Source organism: Eleutherodactylus coqui, chromosome 9 (assembly GCF_035609145.1).
Source record: "Eleutherodactylus coqui strain aEleCoq1 chromosome 9, aEleCoq1.hap1, whole genome shotgun sequence".
Taxonomy (NCBI): domain Eukaryota; kingdom Metazoa; phylum Chordata; class Amphibia; order Anura; family Eleutherodactylidae; genus Eleutherodactylus; species Eleutherodactylus coqui.
In genome coordinates, this window is record NC_089845.1 from 65,582,574 (window position 1) to 65,602,899 (window position 20,326).

The window sequence follows — 20,326 nt, forward strand, 5'->3', positions numbered from 1 at the left end:
CCATTCTATTTAATGACTGCCAATAGAATTCTCAGTGCTTTGCTGTCACCTAGTGGCCAAACTACATAGCTAAACTGTGCAATGTGTGAGGCATTATTAAGAGGCAGCTGAGAGCACCACATAGTCAGCACCGGTGAAGCATTTGCCCACTGCCGTACCAGCCACACGCATCCTAGCAGTTTTACAGTTTTTGCGTAAATCTGGTTCATAGATTTCTCTTACTGTTCCCCCAAGGAATCCCACTGGTGCAACTTTGTTTTAAATATCACATTATTCCCATAAGACTAAGGACACCAGCTCGAAATGTGTAAGAGTTGTATATTGCTGCCACTGGGATTTATGTGATTTCACCCCTTTTGCACCTCCAATCTGCCTATTTAAGTAGCAATTTGATGGCTGATCACTTAACAGAACATTGAACTTCTCTGGACCGGGTTGTCGTGGTGATAAGTGGACTTTACTAATGTGACAAAGAAGCAAAATAATTGTTACTGAAATGGCAAAAATGGACCCAAATATAAGGGTCATATTCCCAAAATGAAAAAGGATTACTTTTCTCCTTCTTATAAAAAGGTTAAAAAAAAAAAAAAACACACACACCAAAAAAGTCATGGTCTGATGCCACATTGTGTTCACAGAATGGAGGCTTCCCAAACCCACAAGAACTAATCCCCGTCCTCCATTTATGCTTACGGCCTTGTTATCTGCTCTTAATCTTAAAAAAAAAAAAAAAAGGTTTTGGACCCAACTGCTCTACCATCAGGTACAGATGCCCCATAGATGCTCAGTAAGGGACACAGGCTAAGGACCTTAATGGAGAGCAGTAATGAATTCTCAGAGGATTACTTGACGTCATACATTTAATTGGTTATTCATTAGAGGACAAAAAAGAAGCAAGAAAAGTTTGATTTTTTCCAATTTTTTGTCCGCTTTCCCTATAATGCAGACAAATCAGAGGATTTCAATTTGATCCTATAACAGTGGTCGCGAACCTATGACATGCGTGCCAGAGGCGGCACGCGAAGCCCTCCCTGCTGGCACACGGCGCCGTCGGCTGCTCACCACGTTAGTAAATACCGGCAGGGTGCAGCTGGAATCCTCCTCTCCCCTGACGTCTCCTACTTGGTTCCGCGAGAGCAGGGGAGGAGGCATCCGGCAGCACACTGATGTGACAGTGTGCACCTGGGATTAGTGCCAGCAGCGGCGCCGAGCAGAGGAGCAGTGGTGCTTCGACAAGGAGGAGTGGGTAAGTATATGGGTATTGTCGCTCTTACTACTGGGGGGCCTGCTGTGGGATGGTCACTCTTACTACTGGGGGGCCTGCTGTGGGATGGTCACTCTTACTACTGGGGGGCCTGCTGTGGGATGGTCACTCTTACTACTGGGGGGCCTGCTGTGGGATGGTCCCTCTTACTACTGGGGGGCCTGCTGTGGGATGGTCACTCTTACTACTGGGGGGCCTGCTGTGGGATGGTCACTCTTACTACTGGGGGGCCTGCTGTGGGATGGTCACTCTTACTACTGGGGGGCCTGCTGTGGGATGGTCACTCTTACTACTGGGGGGCCTGCTGTGGGATGGTCACTCTTACTACTGGGGGCCTGCTGTGGGGGGGGTCACCATTAGCGCTGGGGCCGCCCTTGGGGGGGTCACCATTAGCGCTGGGGCCGCCCTTGGGGGGGTCACCATTAGCGCTGGGGCCGCCCTTGGGGGGGGGGGGTCACCATTAGCGCTGGGGCCGCCCTTGGGGGGGGGGTCACCATTAGCGCTGGGGCCGCCCTTGGGGGGGGGGTCACCATTAGCGCTGGGGCCGCCCTTGGGGGGTCACCATTAGCGCTGGGGCCGCCCTTGGGGGGGGTCACCATTAGCGCTGGGGCTGCCCTTGGGGGGGGGGGTCACCATTAGCGCTGGGGCCGCCCTTGGGGGGGGGGTCACCATTAGCGCTGGGGCCGCCCTTGGGGGGGGGGGTCACCATTAGCGCTGGGGCCGCCCTTGGGGGGGGGGGGTCACCATTAGCGCTGGGGCCGCCCTTGGGGGGGGGGGGTCACCATTAGCGCTGGGGCCGCCCTTGGGGGGGGGTCACCATTAGCGCTGGGGCTGCCCTTGAGGGGGGGGTCACCATTAGCGCTGGGGCCGCCCTTGGGGGGAGGGTCACCATTAGCGCTGGGGCCGCCCTTGGGGGGGGTCACCATTAGCGCTGGGGCCGCCCTTGGGGGGGGGTCACCATTAGCGCTGGGGCCGCCCTTGGGGGGGGGGGGTCCCCATTAGCGCTGGGGCCGCCCTTGGGGGGGGGGGGGGTCCCCATTAGCGCTGGGGCCGCCCTTGGGGGGGGGGGGGGTCACCATTAGCACTGGGGCCGCCCTTGGGGGGGGGTCACCATTAGCGCTGGGGCCGCCCTGGGGGGGGGTCACCATTAGCGCTGGGGCCGCCCTTGGGGGGGGGGGTCACCATTAGCGCTGGGGCCGCCCTTGGGGGGGGGGTCACCATTAGCGCTGGGGCCACCCTTGGGGGGGGGGGTCACCATTAGCGCTGGGGCCGCCCTTGGGGGGGGTCACCATTAGCGCTGGGGCCGCCCTTGGGGGGGGGTCACCATTAGCGCTGGGGCCGCCCTGGGGGGGGGGGTCACCATTAGCGCTGCGGCCGCCCTTGGGGGGGGGTCACCATTAGCGCTGCGGCCGCCCTTGGGGGGGGGGGGGGTCACCATTAGCGCTGGGGCCGCCCTTGGGGGGGGTCACCATTAGCGCTGGGGCCGCCCTTGGGGGGGGTCACCATTAGCGCTGGGGCCGCCCTTGGGGGGGGTCACCATTAGCGCTGGGGCCGCCCTTGGGGGGGTCACCATTAGCGCTGGGGCCGCCCTTGGGGGGGGGTCACCATTAGCGCTGGGGCCGCCCTTGGGGGGGTCACCATTAGCGCTGGGGCCGCCCTTGGGGGGGGTCACCATTAGCGCTGGGGCCGCCCTTGAGGGGGGTCACCATTAGCGCTGGGGCCGCCCTGTCTTACCTGCTCAAGATTTTGGCAATTTTTTAACCTCATTAACATACCCGTTAAGCACACAGTCTGAGGTAAGACAAATATAAAACACGAGTTTATTTACTCTTTAGTATATGTAAGTAAAATAGTTAATTAACATATAGGCATTGAGATCACATGGGTAACAAAGTTAAGCATCAATACGTCACCGGATATTGTAGCATCACTCCGCAATCGGGGGATCTCCAGGTACGATTGTCAAGAGGATCCGGGAGTACGCCGGTACGTCTAACGGCCACAAGATGAGTCCCGACTCTTCCCTGAAGATCACTGCTATTTATGCCGTTCTTACACTACGTGGCATATCTGCTTCTGCGCAGTTATGGGTATATACGTCATTCTAATATGGCTATTCAGGTTCTAGACATGCGTAGTAGATGATTGGCAACACAATATATTGAATATTTTGTCCATGAAGTTATCACATCTGTGTTATATTATGAGTCATTCTTGCTGTCTTACCATATATGTCGATAATATTCTGCATTGAGCAGAATATTCAGACAGGTCATTAGTTCATTGAAGTTCTGGTTAACTCATACGGCAACTAGTTATTTGATTACACAATCATCCAGTTCAATCGTATCCCATACGTGTCACACGCCCTTGGGGGGGGGATCCACCATTAGCGCTGGGGCCGCCCTTGGGGGGGTCACCATTAGCGCTGGGGCCGCCCTTGGGGGGGGGGGGTGTCACTATCACTGCTGGGATATGTTTACATGAGGCGGAAATGGTGTAGAATGTCCTCAGCGGAAATGTCCGTCGCAAATTCCACAGCATTTCCGCATCCAAAAGCAATTAAAAGCTGCACCTGATCTATTTTGAAGCAAACCTGTCCTTTTGTGAACGACAGAGGTAAAAAAATATATATTTCATACATCGGGAAAAGCCCCGCCCCCCTGACGTGTTGGCACTTTGTGATAAATAAATGGGTTTTGGGTTGCAGTTTGAGCACTCGGCCTCTAAAAGGTTTGCTATCACTGTCCTATAAGAATAGCCTGAATGTCCCACAAAAAATGTCCCACAAAAAACTAAAATATTATTAAACTATGAAATAAGAAAAACTATTCAACTTTAAAATATATTAGCCAAAAACTTTAAAAAGGGGGGGGGGGGCTAAAGAATAACAAAACAGACATTTGTAAATACAAAGTAGAATATCCTGGTTTTCATGTAATTTTATTAAAGATTCTATTTTTAAAAGGATGTGCTGGAGGCATAAAATATAAATACATCCTTTGTGCCACATGGTAATAATACCCTTTGTGGCCCCACAACCCACACATTAATAATCCTGCTTTATGCAACTAAACTAATGAGCCCCCAAATGTAATATCCTCCTTCGTAGCGGTTATTTTATGATCGCGACGTTAAAAGGGGTTTTCCGAGTTACTTTACATAGTTTCCTGCCATTGTGCCCAAAACTATATAAAATATACCCATCGCAGCACCAGCCTGCCGATGTCACAGCATCTGCCAAGTGATGTCCACCAGAAGACCTACCGATGTCCTCGTCAGGTCTTCCAATGGCTGCAGCGGTGACAGTGGTCAACAACCCATGTCAATAGAAGATCGGAGAACTGGGAGAACATTGGGCAGTGGGGAAGGAAGCACTGAATATTTTAATGCACTCTGCATCCCCTCACTGCTACCAACGTACCCAAATGCCATCAATTTACTTGGAAAACCTCTTTAATGAGCTCTGTCCTCACACTGTGACACCTAGCAGCCTGGCGGGCCTGGCATGCGTCTCAGTGGGTGAAAGAGGATCCCTGCCCAGCACCGACATCCACAGTGAAGAGCGCCAGTCGCTGCAGCCCGATCCAGCAGTTTGTGGTCAGCAGGTATGAAGAACAGAAAACAAGAAGAGCAGACAGTGCTCAAGGACTAAAGAAACCATAGAATGGGTGTGATGAATGACAAGTGGATCATTTACTTAACCAGGGAGGTACATAGGCCTGGGCGGACGTCCATCAACTCCCTGTAATCCAGAAATGCAGATAACCTAGTGGGTGGTCCAGGAAGCAGGAACACACAGTATTAACTGCTAGAAGAACTTTTCAGGTTTATTAAAAGTTTAAAGCAATAAAAACAAAATGTTTCATTAAAAAAAATATGTATGAAAACATAGGGTCTTCTGTAACACGTTTCGGGGTTATAACATGACTATCCCCCTTTCTCAAGCAGTAACGAGAAGTGTCCAAGTCACAGGTTTATATAATACAATTGTGGCCTTCAATGGTGAAAATGGCAAGAAGACCAGCACACCAGAACGACTGGAAGGGACATACATTCGGAAACCCAGCAGTCACATGACCAAATGTTCAGTAAGTGCGAATTTCAGCAAGCGGAAATGGGGCCAAAACTTTGCTGCTATGGGTCAAAGACCGATAGAGGAGAGTAGACATGAAAATACACGCGAAAAACCTAACGAGATTTCGCACAGCAGCTTACACGGGAATTCAACAGTGACAATATATATAACATATGGTATATATAAATAACACAATGTAAAAGAATCAGGAAAAGGTAGATGTATTATATCAAAAAGTGGCATAATAGAATATAGAAGAACAACATAAGAAACGGGTATGTCAGATAGGAGGGAACCTAAAAAGTTGATAAAATTGCTGGAGTAAACGTAAAAGTGGTGAACTATAAAGTGGATTGGTTGGGGGGGAGGGAGGTTTCAGCAAGGCGGCAAAAGAACACAAAGGCCATTAAGAAGAGAGGCACTGCCATGACTGTCGTCAACACAATTTCGAGCCGCTTCTTCTCCCCGCCGGCACCACTCCAATATGGTGCTGACAGACCATGCGTTTTTCACCTAACCTGCTGATGTCTGAGCAGTGGGCTCAGACGTCCAGCGGAGCGGTCCTGACGTCGCTTTTCCTGAAAGGGACAGCCTCATGTCGTCTAGACTGGTGGCAGTGCGGCTTTCATGGAGTACTTCAGATATCCAGCCTGTACAGCCTCTGCTGGCCCTCCAGCGTAGAGAGATACCATTCTTTCCAGTGGGGCTGCAGGCACATGCCACAGACCCTTCTCTCTCGGACAGCAATAGTCAAGTGCATGAACATTATGAGGCTCCGAACACTACATCGGTATTATTGTATCTTGACGCCACCAGGAATTGCTGGTGGAGTCAAGATTAACAGGGCAATAACGCCCCCTGTACGTGATTGGCTGCACAGCTTCTTGGGCATCAGGTCCTGGAAGGGCACTAAACATAGCTAGAAAAGGCATACAGCGGGTGCCGGCGGTGCAGCCACAGCCCCAAGTAGCAGGGAGGCGAAAGCGAACTTATAGTGTTTTGCCGGCTGAATGTCATTTGATTGGCAGCTGTCAGCGGGGGTGGGGGCGGCCGGCTGGGATGGAGCTCACAGCCAGCTGCCTGGTGGGACGCATGGCAGAAATGCTGGCCGGGACTGAGGCGAGACGCTGCAGTGTGTGGATCCATTTCTGATGGCCCTGCTGGCTTAGGCTGATGGTTAGTTATCTTCTTTGGCTTACATTGTTAGATGTTAATGCTGCCATGTTACAGTGGTAACATGGCAGCATTTACAGGTAATAATGTAAGGCAAAGAAGACAACTAACCGTCAGCCTAAGCCGGCAGGGCTGGCAGAAATGACTCCACAGACTCCCAGGACCTTCCTGCCTTGACCTTATTGGGAGCTAGGGGTGTTACAGGGCGTTCCTTCAGTCAAACCCCTAGCTTCTGCTGGCGTCAAGGTACAATGATACCCACTACATCACCTATCTCTCATGCAGAGCCATCCTGGGGACATTTGATGTCCAGACTCCCCATTCTGTCTCCCAAATCCAATAACAGTTGTCAAAAACGGGTCGTCGCAACAACCTGAAGACATGCAACCAGATGCCCTCTATGACTGTAGTGTCTGCATCTTTAACAAGGTATTGAACAGCCAAGAGCATAGAGACATCGAACTTGACAGAATACACATCTAGCAGGTCTGAAAACTCAGGATCCCAACCGCCAACACAATGTAATCTACCAAATACACTTTTACAAACAAAAAGAAGACATCCTTCACAGAGCTTGGCAACAATTACATTTACTTGGGAATTACAATTTTGCCAGATGTTTCCAGACTTACCCTCTACATGTGTAGGGTCATTCGACCACTCCTGGAAGCAACATGAACAGCAAATGCCACTTCCACATCATCTAACTGCACATACATTGTCCATACAACAGCGGATCTGGATGGTGCCATCCTCTTCCTAAGCACACCTCTAGTACTAATCCCAGTCTGGACTATTCCTCATCTTTCCCTTCCCTCCAACAACAATGCTGTCATCACCCCCCAAGATGTCAGACACCCACCTAAAGGAACCTTTGAGAGATCTAGCCCACTTCCCCCTCAGTTTCTCCTTGGACCTGACTATCTCTGAAAGGAGCCACACGCCTGGAACATTGTTCAGGATGACTCTCCTGCCATTTGTTTCACTGTAGAGCTGATTAGCATGATACCTTTAGGCCCCCCTCTCACTGTCCCAGTCATTATCTCTCTATACCATCCTAACCCTTCCAAGTGTCAATAGTCTTTTTGTCACCTCTGTGAAGTCAGCACCCCATCTTTCAAAAAAGTTAATTTTTTTATAAGTTCTGGATGCACCCCAAAGAGTTCTAGAGTTCCCAATTAATTTTAAAAATAGTTTTAGCAAATTAGGCAAAAAAATCAACAAATGTATCTCTGCGGTGCTAACTTCCAAAAATGATATTACTAAATCAGCAAGAACTTTGTAAATATTGGTTCTAGAGCTTCAAGCATTAAAAAACGCCCGTGTGACCAAGGCTTGATTTTCAAATGCCGGATCCAAAAATTTCAACGTTATGGGTAAATAATTTTTTTTTTTTTTTTTGAAATCCCATGATTTTCTAAGAGTTCTGGGTAGCACCTCAAGCGTTCTGAAGAAAACTCTTAATGCTCGAAGCTCTAGAACTAATATTTACAAATTCTCGCTGATTTTCAGATGCCGGATCCAAAAATTTGTTATGTGTAAAAAAAATTTGGGAAATCCCGCGATTTTATAAGAGTTCTCGGTAGCACCTCAAGAGTTCTGAAGGAAACTCTTAATGCTCGAAGGTCTAGAACCAATATTTACAAAGTTCTCGCTGATTTTTAGATGCCGGATCCAAAAATTTCAGTTATGTGTAAAAAAACTTTTTTTAAATCCTGCGATTTTATACAAGTTCTGGGTAGCACCTCAAGAGTTCTGAAGAAAACTCTTAATGCTCAAAGCTCTAGAACCAATATTTACAAAGTTCTCACTGATTTTTAGATGCCGGATCAAAAAAAATTCAGTTATTATGTGTAAATATTTTTGGGGGAAATCCCACGATTTTATAAGAGTTCTGGGTAGCACCTCAAGAGTTCTGAAGAAAACTCTTAATGCTCGAAGCTCCAGAACCAATATTTACAGTGTTCTCGCTGATTTTCAAATGCCGGATCCAAAAATTTCAGTTATATGAAAAAATATGATTTTATAAGAGTTCTGGGTAGCACCTCAAGAGTTCTGAAGAAAACTCTTAATACTCGAAGGTCTAGAACCAATATTTACAAAGTTCTCGCTGATTTTTAGATGCCCGATCCAAAAATTTCAGTTATTATGTGTAAATAATTTTTTTAGGAAATCCTGCAATTTTATAAGAGTTCTGGGTAGCACCTCAAGAGTTCTGAAGAAAACTCTCAATGCTCGAAGCTTTAGAACCAATATTTACAGTGTTCTCGCTGATTTTCAAATGCCGGATCAAAGAAAAAATTCAGTTATGTGTAAATAATTTTGGGGGAAATCCTGCGATTTTATAAGAGTTCTGGGTAGCACCTCAAGAGTTCTGAAGAAAACTCTTAATGCTCGAAGCTCTAGAACCAATATTTACAAAGTTCTTGCTGAGTTTTAGATGCCGGATCAAAAAAATTTCAGTTATTATGTGTAAATAATTTTTTGGGAAATCCTGGGATTTTATTAGAGTTCTGGGTAGCACCTCAAGAGTTCTGAAGAAAACTCTTAATGCTCGAAGCTCTAGAACCAATATTTACAAAGTTCTCGCTGAGTTTTAGATGCCGGATCAAAAAAATTTCAGTTATTATGTGTAAATAATTTTTTGGGAAATCCTGGGATTTTATTAGAGTTCTGGGTAGCACCTCAAGAGTTCTGAAGAAAACTCTTAATGCTCGAAGCTCTAGAACCAATATTTACAAAGTTCTCGCTGAGTTTTAGATGCCGGATCAAAAAAATTTCAGTTATTATGTGTAAATAATTTTTTGGGAAATCCTGGGATTTTATTAGAGTTCTGGGTAGCACCTCAAGAGTTCTGAAGAAAACTCTTAATGCTCGAAGCTCTAGAACCAATATTTACAAAGTTCTCGCTGATTTTCAAATGCTGAATCCAAAAATTTCAGTTATGTGTAAAAAAAAATTTGGGAAATCCCGCAATTTTATAAGAGTTCTGGTTAGCACCTCAAGAGTTCTGAAGAAAACTCTTAATGCTCGAAGCTTTAGAACCAATATTTACAGTGTTCTCGCTGATTTTCAAATGCCGGATCAAAAAAAATTCAGTTATTATGTGTAAATAATTTTTGGGGAAATCCTGCGATTTTATAAGAGTTCTGGGTAGCACCTCAAGAGTTCTGAAGAAAACTCTCAATGCTCGAAGCTCTAGAACCAATATTTACAAAGTTCTCGCTAATTTTTAGATGCCTGATCTAAAAATTTCAGTTATTATGTGTAAATAATGTTTTAGGAAATCCTGCGATTTTATAAGAGTTCTGGGTAGCACCTCAAGAGTTCTGAAGAAAACTCTTAATGCTCGAAGCTCTAGAACCAATATTTACAAAGTTCTCGCTGATTTTCAAATGCCGGATCCAAAAATTTCAGTTATGTGTAACAAAGTTCTCGCTGATTTAGTAATATTATTTTTGGAAGTTAGCACTGCAGAGATACATTTGTTGATTTTTTTGCCTAATTTGCTAGAACTATTTTTAAAATTAATTGGGAACTCTAGAACTCTTTGGGGTGCATCCAGAACTTATAAAAAAATTAACTTTTTTGAAAGATGGGGTGCTGACTTCACAGAGGTCTTTTTGTCTGTTCTATTACACATGCAAGCTTCTTAATTGTGTCCATCCAAAGCAATTAATTCTCCAAAAGCTGTATTTTCACCCAAAAGCCTGACTGGCTTTGGTGGTTGGTTGTATTGGCGGTGCTCCGCAGTTTCACGTTACCCGCTAAGGCATCTTGGATCCTGCCCCTGATCCTTGACATTTCACATTTTCTAGTTAAAATGTATCTACTAATTTTAATAGGATCTCTCAGATTCTACATTTTGAGAGTTTATTTTCCCGGGCTACTGGAACTCTTCCCCCCTCAGTCATGCATTAGTGCTGTTTTCGTCTTTCATCTGGTCCCATAAACGCCCCCAAATAGCTAAATATAGTGCTTCTACATAAAAAAAATGTCAGTAGGCCTCTCAGTACCGAACCTCCTTAACTACTATAAAGCTTGCGATCTGCAGATATATAGACCCAATGCATCGCAATGGGAGCAGGCACATGTCCGTTTTTTTATGCGGATGTGGGATAAATTATAGGACACAACGATTCGCAGAACGCGCCGATCTGCGTTCTGCGCAAATCGGTGCTTGTATATGCGCTCAATGGGGTCGGCGGCAGCAGCGACGACCCCATTGAGAACATATACTAAAGAACATTCTGTGGCAGAGAAGAACGATGTTCGCCCACTGAATTCAATGGAGCCGGCAATACTGCCGGCCCCATTGAAAGCAACGGGCTGCCGGCAAGCGCGGGATGAATTTTCGGGGAAGGGCTTAAAATATAAGCCCTTCCCTAAAAAGCATCCTGAAAATGTGTAAAAAAAAACGTATACTCACCTTTTTGCTGCAGCCGGAGTTCAGCCGCGTCCGGCCGGCAGTTCTCCTAAACTGCTTTCTGTAGTATTCAGATTTTAAATCCCCGCCTGCTGAATGGGCTGCCTCTGATTGATCACAGCCCTCAGCCAATCAGAGGCAGCTCTCACTCACCCATTCATGAATGGGTGAGTGATGCCTCTGATTGGCTGAGCGCAGGGACCAATCAGAGGCAGCTTTCAGCTATTGAATGACAGCTGAGAGCTGCCTCTGATTGGCTGAGCGCAGTGACCAATCAGAGGCAGCCCATTCAGCAGCCAGAGATTTTAAATCCCTGCTTGCTGAATACTACAGAAAGCAGTTCAGGAGAACTGCCGGTCGGACGCCTTAACTCCGGCTGCAGCAAAAAGGTGAGTATAAATTTTTTTTTTTTTTACTACACATTTTCAGGATGCTTACAGCTTACATTTTCATACAGCGCTTGCCGGCAGCCCATTGCTTTCAATGGAGCCGGCTGTATTGCCAGCTCCATTGAATTCAATGGGCGAACATCGTTCTTCTCTGCCACAGCTGTGGCAGAGGATAGCGGGCAGCGCTCGTTTGATCAGGCCCTTATGCTGAAAACGCTGCTAGGTGCAGATTTTTCGGCGAATCGTCGGCCTTAGTCATGCGATTTGCGGATGTGCATCCATTATGTGATCCGCAAATCATGCGAAAAACGCCCGTGTGACTGAGTCCTCAGGTTGTAAAGTTGAGCTAAACCCATTGGAGGCGAAGTGTAAATACTGCCCAATCTACACAGGGACACAACTTTAAAGGAATCCTAAATGGTACACAACAAAATAAATTGTCCTATATGACTCAATGGGGAAATTATTTCAATTTGTCCTTAACCATAGAACAATGGCGTAATCGTAGGGAGAGGTTCTGGTGTATCTTGTCTCCACCAGAGTTATGGGTGGAGATATGAGCTGGCCTGCTGGAGCTAGAGGGAACACCCACAGCTCTGGATTGGCTGCCGGATACACATCTGCTCCGAGCGGAGGTCATTTTCTGAAGCGGCTTTTCTGGCCCCCTGCTCTGCTAACCTCCGGAAAGTATGTTCCTCCTCCTCCTGGCCCCGCTCGACTACTTCTTTGTCCCATAGAAAAATATGGTCTTGACAGCAACAGTTGTGTTTTAAAAGTTCATATTTTTATTCCTCCATATTAAAATAGCTGCAGCAACATTTGGACCTCTAAATGTAGATCTTTATCAAGCTTGATTGACCATATTTTTCTATGTGGATGAGGTAATGGTCCAGGATCCAGGACCGGTCTTGGAGTTTGCATTTCTTCTCCTCACCCAGTAAGGGTTGTTTGAACACCGGAGGATTGTTTATATCTTCATCTGCTGCTGAGTAACCTATCTCTTTACAGTACTTTGCCCCAAGCACTTTCCCCATGCTCTCCAGCAACTCTGTTCCTCTGGCCCCCGCTGTACTGTCTCATTTGTCCAAGAGATATAGCGAGAGACCAGCCGCCACTGTGGGTAAGCTGGCTCCCCACTGCGACTGTTACCACCGCTGCTAGGCGCTGGCCGACTGGGAGATCTGGCAGCTGGCAGGGATAGAGACAGCGCGCTGCGAAGGACTACGGCGGCACGCATTGCAGCATATATGGCAGTCCGTGGGGGTGACTGTCAGCGCAGGAGCACGCCTGCAACAGTGACAGTAGCCGGGAGAGGGCTCGACGTAGGTGTGTCTCCGGCAGCCAATTCGGAGCTGTGGGTGTTCCCTCTACCTCCAGCAGGCCAGGGCAGGTCTCCACCCATAACTCTGGAGGAGACATTAAGTAAGAATAGCCGCAGATCTCATTAACAGAAACATCTCTAAGGTGGATTTGCTGCGGTTTTGCCGCGGTTTGCCGTTGCATATCCGCACTGTGGCAAAACCGCTGCGTTTGCAGTGCAATGCAGTACAAATGTGTTTGGTCAAAAAGCTGTTCTCACAGGACGGATTTTTTCCACACTGCCGCAGTGCGGAAATGCAACTGCGGCACGGTTTTTCAAGACGCAGCATGTCCATTCTTTTGCCTTTTCCGCAGCGCTTTTTTGTCCATAGACCTCTATGGACGCACCAAAATACGCTGCAAAAGTAAAAAAAACCCTTGTGGATTTTCCGCACGGAAAATACGCAAGACAAAGATAACCTTTGAAGTGGTTTTGTCGCAGAAGCAGTTCTTCTGCGGCAAAACCGCAACAAATCCGCCCTGTGTGAACCCAGCCTAAGGCCTAAGGCTGGGTTCACACAAGGCGGATTTTCCGTGCGTAAAGTCCGTACAGCAATTCCACCCTCGGCTCCTAATCCTGGAATTAGCCAGCAAAGTGGACGAGATTTGCAAAAATCTCATCCACGCGCTGCGGCCATTCTGCAGGAAAACTGACGGGCGGTGCCGAATTCAATTCCGCTCCATGTTAATTCTTTTCTCTTTTCTGCAGCAACCTTACTCCTTTCTATGGGGAGAGAAAGCCGCAGCGGAATGCCGACGGCAAAACCACTCCAAAACCTGTGGCTAAAGGCCGGGGGTTTGGAAGCTGCGGCTTTCCAGCGAAATTCTTACGGTTTTTCAGTGCGGCCATTCCGCAAGAATTCCATCCCGTGTGACCCCAGCCTTAATGTTTCATTTTTATGCAGGAGGAAAAGAAAAAAAAAGAGAAAAAGCACCCCTCAGTCTGCTACCCAGCATCTCCGAGTACCAATACATCCCATATGGGGGACGCAAACTGCTGTTTGGACACACGGTAGCACTCAGTAATTTTGGGCACCAGATCACGTTTCCAGAGACTCATGAAGCATCGGTCCAGTGAGAACCCACCCAAACGTAACTATTTTGGAAACTACACCCCTGAAGGAATTCAGCAAGGGGTGCAGCCAGTATTTGCACTACATAGGAAGTGTGGTGAATTTTGTTAACACTGGGCCATGAAAAATTACAGTGATTCCATATTATGTAAGTTTAGCCTCAGATGGTTACTTTTCACGAGGGGCAAAAGGGGAAAAAGCAACATGTAGTTTGCTGCCCAATTTCTTCCAAATACTGAAATGCCCCACATGTGGATGTGACCTGCCGTGCCGGGCAGGGAGGGAGCTCAGACTTTACTGGAGCAATTTTCAGAAGCCATGAGATTTCCAGAGCCCTTGAAGTACCTTAGTGGAACCCCCCCAATAGTTACCCCATTTTGGGAACTACATCCTCAGGGTATTCTTCATCTAGGTGTGTAAGAAGTAGTAGTTTTGATTGGGGTTCCACTGCCATATTCATTTATAATGTGGGGGTGTCTGTAAGGCGGGCAGCACACGAGCGGGTCAGCTTCCAGATGCAGGATCCCACACCAGAATCAGAGCCTGTGCCCGGCGGGTGCACCCACATACCCATCTTCTTATCTGTGCTGCATTTGCGCAGTACTGATTTTCCCACTCCATCACTGAACCAGTGACTTTTCTGCAGTGTGAATTGCGGACGGGACGCAGTTCGGACGGCTTCCATTGACTTCAATTGAAGACGTCCATGCGGACACCACACTAAAATAGAGCATGCTGCGATCTTTCCTCCGCAATTGGTTTCCATAGCATGCTGTGGATGGTATTTGCTGCGGAGCCTGAAGGTGGACGGCTGCTCTGGATTCCGCAATGTACATAGGCCTGTATGCAGCCGTCCTAAGCTGTGCGGAGTACAACATTGTACGGGTGAAAGTGAAACAAACGGTCGTTGCTGTGTTTTAGTGCAGTGGCTGAGCGGCGTGAACCTCCTGCGGTCAGTGGAGTTTCGGCAATGCCCCCTTTATAGAGGCTCTTGTGTGTGACTACCTTTGCAGAATAAAACCATTTTTTCTAATTGCCATACTCAGAAAGCCATAACTATCCGTCTACGGCGGCCTGCGAGGCTCGTCTGCGCAGGTCAGCTGACGCTTTTACTGGTTATATTTTGGGTGGAAATAACTTTTTGAGCACTTCTTGCGGTTTCTGTGAGCCCAGGTGTACAAAGAAGTCTGCAGCGCTGACCTTTATTAATAAGTCATTTACCTTGTGGCGAGCGCAGAACTTTGCAAGCTCTTTTTATTGCACAGTGCAGCATAAATGACATCACTAGACGATGCAGGTCAGTAGGCTCCTTTGTGGTTTAGTTTGCCGTAAAACATTTTTAGCGCAAAAACATGAAAACTTTTTTTCCCCTTCAACTACATTTATTCCTCCGACAAGGGAATGTGTGATCATTGTGATCCCTTAGATAATACACCGCACTACTTATATAGTGCAGTTTATTAGGTCCAGCAGTCATTTTTTTCAGTGACAAATAGACCTATTAGACCCTGCTGGAGGCGGGGACCTACTGAGCCACCATACATGGCAGATCCACAGGGTGTTATTTGGTCTCTGGCTGCCGTGGCACCCATTGGCACACCACAATCGTATGTAGGAAGGCTCCAAACAGCCATATGTCACAGTCAGTGGTGACCGCAGCATCTAAGAGGTTAAAGTGATACATAGGTAGCCGCTGTCTGGACTGTTATAAACAGCCTTAGGCCACAGGCCAGCACTGCTGTTCATAGGCGGCGCAGCAGGCGGGCCTGGGGTTTTCCAGGCGCTTTTTACTGCGATTAACAATGCATTTTGCACTCTGCGCTAATCGCGGTATAACGCTCCCTCTGAAGTCATTTCGGGCTCGCAGACGTGTCAGACGAAGATACAACGGTCGAAAACTGCGGCGCTGGAAAGTGCTGTTCAGCACCGCGATTTTCGAACGCTCTATCTTCGTCCGTTTGGCGGACCTCATCACAACGATGGGCTGTGCTTAGACACGCCGGCGGCCAAAAGCTAAAGTAACATGGAGAGAAGGCGCCGCGTTTGAAAGGGCAGTGCTTGGCTGCGTTCATGTGCGAGCGGCCTTTAAAAAAACCTGAAGCAGAACCCTTATTTTGTTCATTTTGCCTTGCCCCGGAACAATGCAACAACAGTGATCAAAAAAGCCGGATGTACCCCAAAACGGTACCAATAAAACTACAGGTTGGCAGGCAGGAAAAAAAAAGCCCCCCTACGGCAGGAGGGAGGGAAATAAAAATAATGAGTTATGGCTGTCTAGAAGTGCAGATAAACTCCCCCCCATAAAAATGGTCGCATCCTTATGGCCAAACCGCCCGTGCTTCAGGGGTTAATGTCCGCCTGCTGCCCGGCCAGCCCCAGGTCGGACCGCCAGCTAGTAGCAGCCATGGAGCTGCAGTGAGCACTGACGGCCGCAGGTCCACAGGGGCACTATACACCCCACAGCCCCCTCGGCCGCTCACTGCACCCTGCAGCCCCGCCGGGCCGCACATGGACATAATCGTCCGCCCAGCAGCCACCCGCTACCACACAGCACTACAGGTGACGGTAAGTGGGCGGGAGTGAGGATCGCCTCCTCGGCCAATCAGAAGTTCCCCACCAGCCGCAGCCGTACAGGACAAAACGACGGCGGCGTCGAGGCCCAAAAAGCCGTAAGCCAGCAGCGGCCCTGCACACAGCGCACAGCCGCCAACCACGTCCGCTACTGCCCCGGTGGCCCCTCGCTTGCACCCCGCTACTCTCTGACGAGTCTCAGCCCCGCCGACAGCGCACACTTACCGCTTGTCAGATACTATTGCGCCTTCGCCCACGATGATCTTAGTCACCAGTGGCCTGCCGTAGGCACGGTGCGCGCTGACGTCACGGCTCCTCAGAAACGACAGGGGGCGGGGACAACTACGTCATGTGACTGCTTGTGTTTTGGCGCGCTCGCTGGGATAAGCAGCGCGTGCCGCCGTGTACATGGAGGGGCCGGGCGGGCCGTAGTGTTCAGCGATATTATTTAATGTGCTGCATACTGTTGGAAAATTCTAAGTGAAATCGGAAAAAACCTCTCCCCCATCCGTGGTGTGTGCAAAAACCGCAGCAAAACGCCGTCGCTTTATTCTATGCGTCGGTACGATTAAAACGATGCAAAATTGATGTCATTTTTTTTTTTTAAAATAAGGTATTTTTGGGAAAAGAAAAAATTCTGCGCCATCTCCTGCCGGCCGTCACTTTATTTTTCTGCTGACCTAGTTGTCTGAGGGCTTGTTTTTTGCGGGACGTCCTGTAGTTTATATTGGTACCATTCTGAAATCCATAAGACATTTTGATGTCATTTTATTACATTTTTTCCTTAGGCTGGATTCACACAAACGTATATCGGCTTGGTTTTCACGCCGAGCCGATATACATTGTCCTCATCTGCAGGGGGGGGGGGGATGGAAGAGCCAGAGGCAGGAACTGAGCTCCCGCCTCCTCTCTGCCTCCTCTCCACCCCTCTGCACTATTTGCAATGGGGAGAGGAGGGGCTAATTCTCGGAACTTAGCCCCGTCCCACCTCCTTTTATTGCAAAGAGGCAGGAGCTCAGTTCCTGCTCCCGACTCTTCCAGCCTCCCCCCCCTGCAGATGAGGACGACGTATATCGGCTCAGCGTGAAAACCGAGCCGATATACGTTCATGGGAATGCAGCCTTAGAGCTATTTTGACCAAAAAAAAGCGCAATTCTGGTTGTATTTTTATTATATTTTTTTTACAACATTCACCATGCAGGATAAATAATGAGTTACTTTGATTGATATATGGACACAGCAATAAGAAATGCTTAAAGGGGTTGTCCCGCGCCGAAACTGGTTTGTTCTCCCCCCCCCCCCCCCCCCCGTTCGGCGCAAGACAACCCCGATGCAGGGGTTAAAAAAGAACACCGCACAGCGCTTACCTGAATCCCCGCGCTCCGGTGACTTCTTACTTACCTGATGAAGAAAGCCGCTGGGATCTTCACCCTCGGTGGACCGCAGGGTTTCTGTGCGGTCCATTACCGATTCCAGCCTCCTGATTGGCTGGAATCGGCACGTGACGGGGCGGAGCTACACGGAGCCGGCATCCAGCACGAGCGGCCCCATTGAGGAAAGAAGAAGACCCGGACTGCACAAGCGCGTCTAATTTGGCCATTAGACGCTGAAAATTAGACGGCCTCCATGGAGACGGGGATGCTAGCAACGGAGCAGGTAAGTGAATAACTTCTGTATGGCTCATAATTAATGCACAATGTATATTACAAAGTGCATTAATATGGCCATACAGAAGTGTATAACCCCACTTGCTGCCGCGGGACAACCCCTTTAATGTTTTCTTATAAATGTCGGAAAAGGTTTTTTATTTTTTTTTTTACTTTCACTACTTTTTAAAAAAATATTTTTTCAAATTGATTTTATTTTTTATGTCCCCATACGGGACTTGAAGTTGCAATCATTTCATCGGTCCTGCAGTATGATGTAATACCATAGAATTACATTATACCAAATCCTAACAAGACACACCACAGGCATGGCTTAATAAGCAATCTGTCATGGCAGCCCTGAGGACCTTCAGAAGGCTCATGGCATGGACATCAGAGGAGGAGGAGATCTTCTGAACTCCAATCAGGGCATTTGAACGCTGTCAGAATAGATGGTGGCATTTAGGCTGGATTCAGATGACCGTATATCGCCTGGGTTTTCACACCCAGCCCATATACGGCGTCTCTCTCTGCAGGGGGAGGAGGCTGGAAGAGCCAGAGGCAGTGCTCCGAGCTGCCGCCCCCTCTCTGCCTCCTCTCCGCCCCTCTGCACTATTTGCAATGAGGAGAGGCGGGACTAATTATTGGAACGTAGCCCAGCCCCCATCCTGCCTCCTTTCATTGCAAATAGTGGAGAGGGGCGGAGAGGGGGTGGAGAGGAGGCAGAGAGGGGGCGGGAGCTTAGTTCCTGCTCCTGGCTCTTCCATTCTCCCCCCTGCACATGAGGACGACGTATATTGGCTCGGCGTGAAAACTGAGCCGATATACGTTCGTGTGAATCCAGCCTTAAAGAGTTAACAGCTGCTGGTGGCTGTCAGATGGCATCTTATAGAGCAAGATTGGCCCCCGATCCCCCTCCATACAAACCCTGCATGACCAGGATGTAACTATATATCCTGGAGTGTTAAAGGGTTAAACAGAGGCTACCATCTCCCTACTACCTGTCCAGTAATAGTCCTTTGTACGCAGAACCCGTGTGTTGAGCATGTCGGTCGGCACTCGTTTCAGGTTTTTTTTCTCTTGCACGGGTCAAGAATGGGTTAATTGAGGTGCGGATCCCCGTGCTTCCCTATAAGCAGCTTGAATTGCGGATCTTCCTCAAATGAAATCCGCCCGTGGCCCCAGCCCAATTGTTGGATGAACTAGCATTCTTAACCTCTTAAGGACATACATTTTTACATGTCGAGATCTACATTGATTTTGGCATGTAAAAGGTTAACTGCCGGGATGAACGTTCTCACTGATCCCTGCTGTTGCAGCATGAGGCCAGGTGTTGGCTGGCATCTCAGCCTGTGCCATCCACATGACGTCCTGTGGTGTTAAAGGGGTTGTCCCGCGGCAGCAAGTGGGGTTATACCCTTCTGTATGGCCATATTAATGCACTTTGTAATATACATAGTGCATTAAATATGAGCCATACAGAAGTTATTCACTTACCTGCTCCGTTGCTAGCGTCCCCGTCTCCATGGTGCCGTCTAATTCTGATGTCTTCTGGCGTTTTTAGACGCGCTTGCGCTGTGCGGTCTTCTGCCTGGTGAATGGGGCCGCTCGTGCCGGAGAGCTGGTCGCCGCGTCGTCATCGTAGCTCCGCCCCGTCACGTGTGCCGATTCCAGCCAATCAGGATGCTGGAATCGGCAATGGAACGCACAGAGCCCATGGTGCACCATGGGAGAAGACCCGCAGTGCACCATGGGAGAAAACCGCAGTGCATCCCTGGGAAAGGACCGGCGGCTATCTTGGGAGAAGATTTTTATAACCCCATATTTCGTCGGATCGGTGAGTAGCAGGCGGTTTAAAAACTGCTTTAAATTGCTATTTTATGCCAGGGGGGTGACGGGGAATGGGGTAATGTAAAATTTTGATGTTTGCCGCGAGACAACCCCTTTAAGTAACATTCAGCCCCAATTAGGGCACACAAGTAGATTTGCATTTCGGAATCCACAGTCGGCGTGCGCACCGCAGTTCTGCAGCAAATGCCATCCATAGCGGGCTATGGAAAAGCAATTCTCCCTGCGCACTCACCGAAATGAACTGACATTTTTGCAATCGGAGTAAAAATGCAGCATGCCCTATTTTAGTGCGGTGTCTGCACAGACTTCTTCCATTGAAGTCAATGGAAGCCTTCCGACCTGCAGCCCGTCCGTAATTGACGTTGCGGATAGGTCGTGGGTACCCGTGTCATAGTCCAAACAAACATGAAAAAAATGTGTACTGCGTACGACTGATGGCGGCTCACCGCCACCATCCGCAGTGCAGAAAAAAGACAGGTATGTGTGGACGCCGGCC

The 20,326-nt window shown here is 48.4% G+C and overlaps 1 protein-coding gene across 1 annotated transcript in view; it reads right to left on the reverse strand.

Moving 5' to 3' along the window:
• Positions 1-16,615, reverse strand: part of ZNF407 (zinc finger protein 407) — a 488,252-nt gene extending 471,637 nt beyond the window's left edge. The window contains exon 1 of the mRNA XM_066579487.1: positions 16,559-16,615. The gene's annotated coding sequence lies outside the window, so the exon portion shown is untranslated. The remainder of the gene's footprint in view (positions 1-16,558) is intronic.
• Positions 16,616-20,326: the final 3,711 nt, after the last annotated feature.